Raw genomic sequence first — 12,009 nt, forward strand, 5'->3', positions numbered from 1 at the left:
GTCCTGTGATAAGATTGCACCTATACCTTCGTTACTGGCGTCAGTCGTTAATGTGAATGGTTTCGCAAAGTCTGGGAATTTTAGTACGGGTGATGAACAGAGTTTGTCTTTTAATGTCTGGAATGCTTCCTGGGTTTTATCTGTCCGATGAAATGGTGTCTCCTTTTTGTAAGTTCGGTCAATGGTTTCGCGATCTTAGTAAAGTTTCTGATGAACTTACGGTAATAACCTGCTAGTCCTAATAACGATTTGATGTCTGTGGGATTACGTGGCTGTTTGAAATTGCTAATGGCTTCTAATTTTTTGGGATTTGGCTTTACACCTTCGGCGGTTACTATATGTCCAATATATTCTAATTCTGGTTTGAGAAATTCGCATTTGTCCGGCTGTATTTTGAGTCCGAGTTCGCGTAGGCGTTGCAATACTATCGAGAGGTTGCTATTGTGCTCTTCAATCGACTGTCCGTGTATTATAATGTCGTCTAAATATACGAAGCAATGTTTATTTATGAGTCCTCTTAGTGCGGTATCCATCATGCGTTGAAATGTTGCAGGTGCGTTCTTTAAACCGAATGGCATCCTATTGTAATGATAGTGTCCTTGTGGTGTGGAGAATGCTGTGTACTTTTTAGAGTCTATGTCCATTGGGATTTGGTGGAATCCGGAGGATAAATCGGGGGCTGAGAAGAATTTTGCGTTGCCTAGTTGGGACAGTATGTCATCTATGTCAGGTAATGGATATGCGTCCTGGTCAGTTAGTTCGTTTATTTTTCTGAAGTCTATTGCAATTCGCCATTTCTGTTTCCCTGAGGCGTCTGCCTTTTTTGGTACTACCCAGACTGGTGAATTGTAAGGAGAATCAGATGGTTCTATAATGTTCTTTTGTAGCATTTCGTCCATTTGTCGTTTGATTTCTTCTTTATGGCATTCAGGCGGTCGCTAAGATTTTGTGTTAATGATTTTATTTTCTTTTAACGTTATTGTGTGTTTAGCAATGTTAGTGCATGGTAATAAGTCGGTCTCTAGATTGAATACGTCGAAGTAGAAGAGCAATATCTTTTCGATTGGTTCACGGAGGGTTGTCTCTATATGCGAAAGTCTAACTAAATCTTTAAACGTGGAGACTTGATCGTACGTATTTGAATTTTCGATAAAATTAGTCATTTTGGCTGGGCACTCACCACCATTGATAAAGCATATCGTTGTTGGTTTTCCTTCCAGGTAGACTGTTTTTGACACTGCTTGTTTTGGAGGTACGTCGTTTTCCTGTTGCAATAAAAGTATATTATTGTCAGGTTTTAATTGTTGTTTCGAGAGTTCAAATTTGAATTTAGATAGGGCTGGCAAACCGAGTATGCCGTCTTCTATAATTGGAAAGTTGTCTTCTACCACAAAAAATTCTAGAGTTTTGCCAAATAGTTTTATCAAAGAGTGTTCGTTGGTTTCAAATTTAGAGTGTCCCATCGAGAATTTCCGTTCTTTTGTTATTCTTGGTCGTAATACGCATCTTCGCTTGAGTATATTAATTCCTGCTCCGCTGTCAATGAGGAATTTATGTCGCTGTCCGTCGGATCGTAAAAGTACTGTGGGTAGTCTTCCCGTTGTGGCGTTGATTCGTAGGTCTGGTCTGTTGGTTTCTCTATTTCTTCCTTGTGTGTCTCGAGATTGTGGACTGCTGGTGGTCTCGGAAATTGGCTGGGTGTTCGAAAATTTTTACATTGACTGGAGACATGTCCGATCTGGTTGCATTGAAACTTAATTACAATGTCCAGCAGGCAAATGGTATTCATTCAGTTTGTCAGAAACTTCTTAGCATTGGTTGGGTTCGGAGTTTGGTTTTAGTGAATAGGACAAGGTTGCGGGACATTAGTCGTTGCTCAGGGAGTTAAACGACCGTTTGTTGGTTTTGGGATAAATCGATTCAATCTTCCCCGAAATCGCTCGATCGGTGGCTCTTTTCGACTTTATTTGGTGGACGGCGGTGAGCGGGGCGTATGTTTTTACGCCTTTCCAGGCCTCAGATAAAATCAGATACTGGAATCTTTTAAATCTAAACCGTTTCGAGCTGATACGGCAATTTCATCACGGTATTTCGTTCGTTACTCTGTATTAAGCAATGATGACTGCTGGGCGGTGCTGGCGCTGTCAATGACGCTATCGTTCCAGGCGAGCTGGGTGCTGATGTTTGCTGTGCTGGGAGTCTTGGGTGGCTACGTTTCGTCTTAGGGCACCGTACAGGTGTCCGTATTCGTATATCGGCATATTGCAGATTTTGATCATTTTTAATAGTAGCGTGGGTTCGCTACACATGGCTCGTAATTCGCGTACTTCGCGTATGAATTCTTCTACTCCGATATTGTCTTCGCCGTTTAATTGCGGAATACATACTATCGCGCCTTTGGCCCGTAAGCTCGGAGAGGCGAATTACGGTGGACGGTCTTCGTAAGAGGGATGGTTGTCTTCTTCTGTTCGAATTGGAACGCATGGTGGGGAAGTTCTATCTCTCGCGGCAACAGATTCGTCCATAGTAATAAGGGAGCCTAATTCTGTAGTAGCGTCGCGTCCTATTTTTATTTTAGAGATATTTTTGCCTAATAGTTCTATTTCCGCTGCACGCTTCTTATTTTCGCTGTCGGCCGTCCGTTGTGTCTCTTCTACACGTTGCGCAAGAATTTCAATTTGTTTTTGTATCACGTCGAATATGGCACGAATCGAATTGTCCGTACCTCCGTTTGTAGAAACGGTTTCAGTAGTTTCGACTTTGTCTTTTCGTGATGTGGGCATGATTCTAATTGAGCTTATTGAGTCTAAACTACTGTTGCTATTTGGACTCGAAGCGCTTGAGAAACTGGGTTTTCTCACACGGTATCGTGAAAATGAATCCAGATTTTTCAGCTTACCGTAGTAGCTATGACCGTTGAGGAGTCTCAGCGATGTTTCCTCTCTGGTTGGTTCTAGATTCCGAATCTTATTCGTAGGCTTGCCCTGCGCTGACCGTAGTCCTCTCGTCTAGTTTCACCGTAGTGGAACGTTGAAAGTTACTGCAGGGCTTCGTAGTAGCAAAGATTCGCACTGGGTCCGATTATCCTTCGATCTTCAACGATGCGCGTACGCCGAAATCGTAATTTCGTTTGCACTGAAGTGAATAGATCCTGGCACGGATCGCCAAAAGGGTCGTGTAAAATTAAGGTAAAAATAAGGAACTTGTTAATTTCCGAAAAGAAGATGAAGTTCTTTTTATTTTTTACTCAATTTATACAATTTTTTCGGTTCGCGATGATACGCTTTCGATACTTGGATATTTTCAACAAACCGCATATCCTGAGCTCATAATGTTTTGATACTATACGTTACAGACGAAAAACGTTACATGCGTCATTGAGCAATTGAAGATAGCTCACATGGGCTATCTCTTTCATGGGCATGATCGCATTCAAAGATCATGGTTTATATAAAATAAGTAGTTACATTGAAAGGCAAGAATCGCACGCTAAAAATGTGGGAAAAATGACAAATAAGGAAAAATTCCACAGGATCTTAGGGCATGTAAACTTTAATTATTTAGATACAATGTGTAAAAAAAAATTAGTTGAGGGAATGCCAGAAAATTTTGAGTAAGTACAATTAAAATGTGGCACACGTATCCAAAATAAAATGCACAATTTACCGTTCCAAAATAACCGTAGTAGAGAACGCGAGATTTTAGAATTAGTACATACCGATTTAAATGGACCTCATAAAAATACCGGGTTTGATGGATCTAGATATTTCTTAACATTTATAGACGATTACAGTAAGTGCGCATTGATTTATACTGTGAAATCAAAAGATGAAGTTTACATTTGTTTTCTTGATTATACAAACAAAATGGAAAATCTTACTGGTAAGAAGATAAAGAGATTAAGATGCGATAATGGAAAAGAATATATGAACAAAAACATGTACAATCTAACTAGGGCAATGGAAATTGTCCTGGAACCATGCCCACCTTATGTGCACGAATTAAATGGAACAGCTGAGCGCTACAATAGAACAATTATGAATTCCGCTAGATGCTTATTACATGATTCAAAGCTGAATATTAAATATTGGCCGGAAATAGTTAGAGCCGCGGCGTACTTAAAAAATAGAACCGTGACAAACACATATGAAAATAAAACACCATTTGAAATATTTTTAAAAAGGAAACCGAATATAAATAATTTAAGATTGTACGGAAGTAGAGTTTTCGTAAGAATACCTGAAATTAAAATAAATTCGAAATGGGACAAAATAGCGGACACTGGGATACTTGTAGGTTATGAAAACATTGGATATAGGATCCTAGTTAATAATAAAATTATAATTGCAAGGCACGTAGAATTTATAGATGAAGATGATAATTTAGACGGATTTCAAGGAGAAGATGAATCAGACAATGAAACAGAAAAGGATTTTGGCGAACATTCGGATTCAAACGAAATTCATGAAAATGAAATAAATGACGAAAAGGTCGAGCAGGTTGCAATAAAAGCGGAGAGAAAGTTAAGTAACAAATCAGAAAGAAAACTTGAGGACATAGAAAATAATTTGAGAAGGTCAGGACAGGGAACAAAGAAACCTCAAAGGTATGGCCAAACGAGCTCATATTTCATTTATGTGAATGTAGTTAGCGCAGACAGTCCTCAAACCTATGAAGAAGCTTTAAGTGGAGATGACAGCGGTTCATGGAAAGCAGCAATGGATCGAGAAATGAATAGTTTAATCAAAAATAAGACCTGGCAACTAGTAGAGAAACCAAAAGACAAAAAAGTATTAGACTTGAAATGGGTATATACGAATAAATCTGATAATCGTAAGAAAGCACGATTAGTCGTTCGAGGCTTCCAACAAAATGAAGTACTGGAAGATTTATACTCTCCAATGGCAAAAATGTAAACGTTGAAGTTATTACTATCTTATTGTTGTCAATATGGTTTGACGATTATGCAAATGGATGTAGAAACAGTATTCCTAAACGAAACTATAAAATCGGAAGTATTTGTAAAACAACCTATAGGTCACGACAATAAAAGCGGGAAAGTATGTAAATTAACAAAAACGTTATATGGATTGCATGAAAGTTCAAGAGCTTGGTATGAATGTTTCCACGAGTATATGAAAAAATTAGGATTTCAAAGAAGTAAGAGTGATTATTGTCTGTATATGAAGTATGAGAGCGATGATGTTATATATTTAATTCTATTCGTAGACGACTTATTAACATGTGGAAAAAGCAAAAGAAAAATCCATGAGATTAAAAACAAATTGTCAAACCAATTTGCGATGAAGGACTTAGGTGAAGTAAAGACTTACTTAGGAATAAACATTGAATACGATAATAAGAAGTGTAAGATGAAATTAGATCGAAGTAGTTATATAGAGTCATTAGCGAGACAATATAATATAGAAAATAGTAAATTTTACATCAATAGTATAATTTACATCAATGGAACAAAACTTAAGTTTAGAACCCGCACAATCAGCCTCAGACTATATAAGATATAGAAATCTCATAGGAGCTTTATTATATATTAGTACTGGAACAAGATTAAACGTTAGAGATAGTGTAAACTATTTAAGTCGATTTCAAAACAGTTACAACGAGACCCACTATAAATATGCATTGAGAATTTTGAAATATTTATATTTAACTAGGAAATTAAAGTTATAAAAACTTAAAAAAGAAATTTGAATGCTGAAGTTATTGATTGTTTTGTTGACGCTGATTGGGCTGGAGATAAAGTAGATAGAAAATTCACTACGGGATTTGTCATAAGATTTTTCGGAAACGCAATTTACTGGAAATCAAGAAAGCAAAGTGGCGTGACAAAATCATCAACAGCCGCCGGGTATGTAGCTTTATCGGAAGCTGTGAGCGAAATTAAATTTGTAAGAGAATTGTTGAAAGATTTCAAAATAATGATCGAGACGCCAATAAAAATTTACGAAGATAATTCTGGAGCGATTGCGATATCAAAATTGGGTAGCTTGACAAAAAATTCTAAGTACATTGAAGTTCATTTCCATTTTGTGCACGAAAGTTACGAAAATAAAGAGATTGACATTATAAAAGTAGATTCAGAAAATAATGTAGCTAATATTTTAACGAAGGCTATAGGGAGAAACAAATTTGAAAATTTTAGATTACTTTTAAGAATAGTTTGATTGACTTATAAAAGGAAATGAATATGCAGCACAAAAAATTGAGGAGGTGTGTTGAGATTTGTATAATTTTCTGTGCTGGACTGGGTTAAGTGCGTAGTAGAGATACTTGTATGTGGGTATCAGTGTGTGGAGGTATGTGTGTGGGCGGCGTCTCGAAAGCAGATCAATGTAAACTGTTCAGTCGGTTAACAGTCGGGTATAGAAGAAAGTGGTGAGACGCGTGCAAGTGTGTATCGATGAATATATAAGAAATCCTCCATAAAATAAATATATTACTACTCTAATGTTAATCCTCAGTATCAATTTAGTGTTCCTATAACATTATTTCGGCTTCAAAGATCGACAATTCTCAACATTAGTACAAAAATCTGAGCAAACCAATAATCAGATTACCCACTACTAAATCTATCAACATTCTATTCCTCAGAAGTTCTCCCAGAAAATTTTAAGTACGCGCATCGTATCTTTTTAAAACCCTATCACATCATTGATCGCGTCTCGCCGCTAACAGAATCTCTAGTACCACTATTCGCCAATTTTCACTAGCCCTTTTATTGCCATAACTTGAAAGCGTATAAATGCCAGAAAGAATATCTCCACGTCCCGTAACCGGAGGCTTTTCATTTTCCAGAATTGTTGAATTTCGCGTTGTACGCCTGGAAAAGGGGCGAGAGTACACGTACGCGAGCCCACTACGATTAATCATTCTGTTTTTCGATGCTGCCTCTCCCGACTTCGTGCTACCTCGTTTTTTTTTTTTCGTTTTCGGCCAGTTATCATGGAGGAGTCGGGGGTAATTGTTTGCTCACAGTACGAATAACAAGGGCGTCAAAAGCCGGACGAGCCAGCAGATTCGTTAGGCAAGTATTTAACGAAAAATGACGCGGCGTTTCCCCGAGCTGTCTCCACCCATTCTCGTCCGGTTAGTTTGTGTTTTAACTCGTTACGTCCATCCCTTTCATCGATCAAAAAAAGAATTACTACTACTACTACTACTACAAATACTAAAAGCGAGCATAATGACAAAGTAGTAACAAGAATGACTTCCCGTACTCTGGATAGTCCAGAGGATGCGGAGTCATTGGTAGTTACCTTCTTCTATGGCAGTTTGCCGGGCCTCTTCGGCTCATAGCCTCTTCTTCCTTCGGGCGCAATGCCCGCTGAAACTTACATCTAAGCTCGAGACTTTCTAAATAGCAAACCAAAAAATAAAGTACAAAGGTGAAATAAAAAGATAAATCGCGGAAGCTGATCCAAGTACTCATGGATGAACAACGATCATATAGCGATCGCTGTCTGTTCGCACGTGCATGCTCGAGCAATATTAACGTTCGTTTCGAAAACCACTCGCGATCACGATCACGAAATTCGAAAAATCGACGGGCAAAGGCAGAGACGATGACATGTTTCATTCGCGCCAGTTCTACCGACGATTATTCGAATGAAATTCTCTGAAATAGACTGGTCACTCGAAAACGCGTCTACCCGACCACAGGTCCACCTCCACGGATTAAACTTGAAAATCCTGATCTGAGAAGATGATTAGTTTGTGTAATTCTTATTTAACGGACTAACGCTCTTTCATTTTGTATTTTACTACTTCGATTCTGATTAACTCTACTTTATTAATTTAATAGTAACTAAGTAACACTACTGTATTAATTTAATAAACCAGAACAAAATTTTAATATTGCAGAGAAGGTAGCGAAAAAGACTGAGACTCGATCAAATGGAATAACTGACTCTAAATATATTACTAAGAAAGAAATAATCTCAGATAATCTCTTTATCAAAGCACATAATCGAAAATGCAGAAGCAGCGTTCAAAATTATTGCTTTGATTAACTGATATTTTAAATTCTAGGAGAAGTGAAATAAACGAACGCGACTTATTCCCTTAACCTACGATTTATGTTTGAGAATGCCCGTAATATTTACGTTTGGTCCGATCATCGTACTACGGGCTATGCCCGTAATATTTACGTTTGGTTCGATCATCGCACTACGGGCTATGCCCGTAGTTGTAGGTTAAGGGGTTAATATTGTCACGATTAATTCATTGCTAAAGATCAAGTATATTCGTGTAGATATTTGCCATTTGCAAATATTCATACGGAATATTAACATGCATATTTATAAATAACGCGAATATATTCTCAAGTGTATATGTTTAACTTAATTATTAAAAAACTAATTAGTATCATCGCGCTGTGCAAGAAGACCTATCTTAAACTAATAAATTTGAAAAAAAGAGCGTTACTACTCACGGGTATAAAAGATACCCGCGTTCACTATGCTCGCAAAGAATTCTACGTAATACAACCAGTCACCCGTGCCGATTCGGGTCTTTTATCCTACGGCATAATTGAGTGACCAGAAGAACAGAAATGCATGCGACTCACCGTTCGAAGCAGACAAACAGAGAGCGTTACCGTGGATGCTGCGCTATCCCAGCGAATTTCATCCGGGAGACTAACATCAGACAGGAACCGTTGAAAGGCTAATAATAGAAATGCAGACTGCGAAAAATCTGTTACGAAACAAAACAGGATGAGTGATCGCTGACTATTTGAAAGGTTGGAGATAGTGAAAAATGAAGGTTTATTAACTTTAGTAACTTTAGCAATAATAAAGATTGAAATTCTAATAAAATTTGATAAGTATAAAAACTGAGACTCTAATATGAATGTGTAAAATCTAAAATAATCTGTAGTATGTTAGTCATTTGTTTTATAATTCGGTATTAAGACTTTAGCTCTTATTTTATTTTAACGAAAAAATAACCTCAGAAAATGCTATCCTCCTAAATTTTCAGTCAAATTGTATTTCTGCATTGATAGTGATCAAAGAAAAATATACAGAATAGACATAACTGAAAGTAAGTATGTAAAAATACTTACATACTTGGCTTTTGTGCCACTGTTAGAACACTCCTGAAGAAGATGAAGAAGTTGAAGTAGTGATATGTCTATAACAAAACATAAGATATTAAAATCGGTAACACATAATAACAAACGTGAAACTTTAGCAACAATAAAGACTAAACTCTAATAAATATGTAAATTGGAACTCTAATATAAAAGTTTGAGAACAACATATTCAGTGATTTTTGATGCGTATCAGCCAGTTGTATTGTACTTTAATGTTAAGATTTTAAGACTTTATTTCAATTAAAGAGGGCATTTACAGTTTTCTAAATTATCAATCATTTTTATTGTATAATAAATTTATTGTATAAGAGAACAAACTGAAATACAATATTTAAAACTACTTACATTCTTGAGCTCCTGCAGAAGCTTTGTCCTCTTGAGAGATGCACTGACTCTAATACCGAAAAAGAATATTCAAAAGAATATGAAATAGGATCACATTACCGTGAGCGTTAAAATTATAATCGGCGAACAAGAACTCTACCGTCGCGTACAAAATTATGTGATAAAATTTTATTATTTTCGCGTGTGATTATTTAATTGGATTAAATTATTAGAGTAATAAAAGACCGACGCCGCCAATACGTTAGAATATGTTGCAAACCTAACGCAACACAATCCATGTTATCGGTACGAAATAAGACGACTAAATGACTCCTTGTACGTTAGTTTCGCCGAGTAACTTACAAAGTGTGACGGAGGGGGGAAGGGGGACACAAGAGCCGGTGGCACAAGCAGCTACACAGTTAACGATCTAGACAAAGAAATGTATACATCAACAAAAACATTCCTATTCTACGAAGCACTTTCTTTCGAATTACGCAGCGGGTATCTTTCGGATTGCGCAGCACAATTCTTTCTCTACGTCGATATTTACAAATATCGTACAATAATTCGTAGCCCTACTGGCAACATCACAGACTCATTTGTCTAACTTATTACTTTAGTTACCTTACTTTATAATCTTAATTTCGTTAAACAAAGCAAGATTGAAACAACAGCATGGAGAAAGTGAAAAATTACTTAAAATTACTGTTCCGCAATGACACAGTATGCAGATGAAGTCTTAAGCGCTTTTTGAGTGCGTATTCGCGTTTAATACTAATATAAAAATAATAAAAGTGAAACGATATTTATTTTTAAGTCCAAAATGTAGTAAGAGAATAATTTTTTTCACGGTTGAAAGTTTGAAGTCCATTGATATTTTCTCTATATCATTTTTATTATCACGACGTAGTACCTGAAGTTTTGACCGATCTAATGATTTTTATTCTTAGAAATATCCTGAATGAACGGGGAAATAAGAAATGTGTAATGAAGGATATAAATAATGGAAATTAATTATGGTGGAGGAATCAACGAAGAAAAGTTATTTTGCTAATTATTATACGAATGAATATTCAAAATGTCGCTCAACGACTACTAAACTATTTAATTAACACTAACCTCACCACCCCTAGTCAAAATGACTGGTTTAAATATCTAATTTAAAATTGTACATTTATCGTTATATCTTTTGTTCATTTAGCTTTACGTGAATTTTTATATTCTCCGATTAATTGATTTCTCAACTTTTAAAACCAGTTATTTGACCGGGCCTGGCGAGATTAGTGTCAAAAGCCAGCCTGATATTTTCTTCAATTTCTGATCTTCGGTTGATTTTCAGTATTTTGCATTCACTTTTCACCAAAAATTAGATGTGACAAACGAAATGCAATGTAAGACCTGCTAACGTTTAGGTCATGTTGCTTCTAATTGCAACGGACTGTCGCAGCGTTAAATTCAACGATGAATTACGATCCAGATGCAAGTATTGATCCAGATTTCTGTATCGAAGAAAGCAAAGATAACACAAATCAACCTTGTTGCGTTTCGTGTAAAAGTTTTGGTCATCCTGTTCACATCAAGATTGCTCTCTCAACGCTTATTGTCAGTGTTAAAAAGGCAATGGCAACAGAGAATGTGGAATATTAACGAAGAGCGAAACAAATAAACAACAACAAGTAACAAGAAACAAATAACTCAAAAATTACTTGCAGTAAAATTCCATCGAATAGTAAACTAGATAATTGTCCTAACCTCTGTATTCCCTTATTTCATCGCGATATATCTGATGGCTAAATATGAAAAGAGATTCCGCGAGTCGAAACGCGCCATAACTGACGCGACGATATTAGCTTATAGAGCGATATTAGCGGTAGCGTTCGACTTTGTTGTCGTATTTCACCTTGTCGTTATGAACAAACAGCACACTGAGGAACGTGTAATGTAAGATATTCGCGCGTTGCGGTAAATGCATAAGCGATAATGAGCTTTGTAGAAATAATCAATTAATTAATATTCACCAAATACTAACACGCACGTGCACTTTCTGGGAACGCTTCACTATCCGCCGTAGATATTGCAGGTTCGAGCGGCCATGCGGGTAAGATTCGTTTCTTTAATTATAGCGGAGTTATTATAACACTCGCGATGACGTTATTTTGTGAAGCGGTAATACGCGTAATAAATTTACTATTAAGACGCGCACGTGTGTAGAACTGACACCATTTACGTGATGGGTAACGTTAGGACGCATGCGCTAGCGGGTCGCGACGAACATATGTGGTGGTTCGCCTCGTCGATGCGGCATCGTTTAAGAGTATGTACGGTCGGCTCGGTGTAAGTTCCTATTATGAAGGAATAAAGTCGGGTCGATATGATCTCCAGGACTGACCTGAAAGGGTTCATACAAGCCTTGGCGGGTGCAGCGCAGATGTTAAATGTTTCAGTCAAAAAATTTCAGTTGGATAAAGATAAGGATGAGGGGATTAGGGAGATAGGAAATTTGATTAAAGGCATCCTGTCTTCCTTGGAATAATGTGGAGAGCAGAAGGCTAGAAGGAGAAAGAGAA

At 37.0% G+C, this 12,009-nt stretch overlaps 1 long non-coding RNA gene across 1 annotated transcript; it reads right to left on the reverse strand.

The window, feature by feature from the left end:
- Window positions 1–8,696: 8,696 nt before the first annotated feature.
- On the reverse strand, window positions 8,697–9,588 carry LOC117241017. The gene is made up of 3 exons (XR_004494865.1): window positions 9,461–9,588; window positions 9,086–9,153; window positions 8,697–8,715 (listed from the first exon to the last, which is right to left on the reverse strand). It is a non-coding gene; the product is annotated as an uncharacterized LOC117241017 (long non-coding RNA).
- Window positions 9,589–12,009: the final 2,421 nt, after the last annotated feature.

The sequence above is a fragment of the Bombus vosnesenskii genome, unplaced genomic scaffold (genome assembly GCF_011952255.1).
Source record: "Bombus vosnesenskii isolate JDL3184/JDL3185 unplaced genomic scaffold, Bvos_JDL3184-5_v1.1 scf7180000015160, whole genome shotgun sequence".
Lineage (NCBI taxonomy): Eukaryota > Metazoa > Arthropoda > Insecta > Hymenoptera > Apidae > Bombus > Bombus vosnesenskii.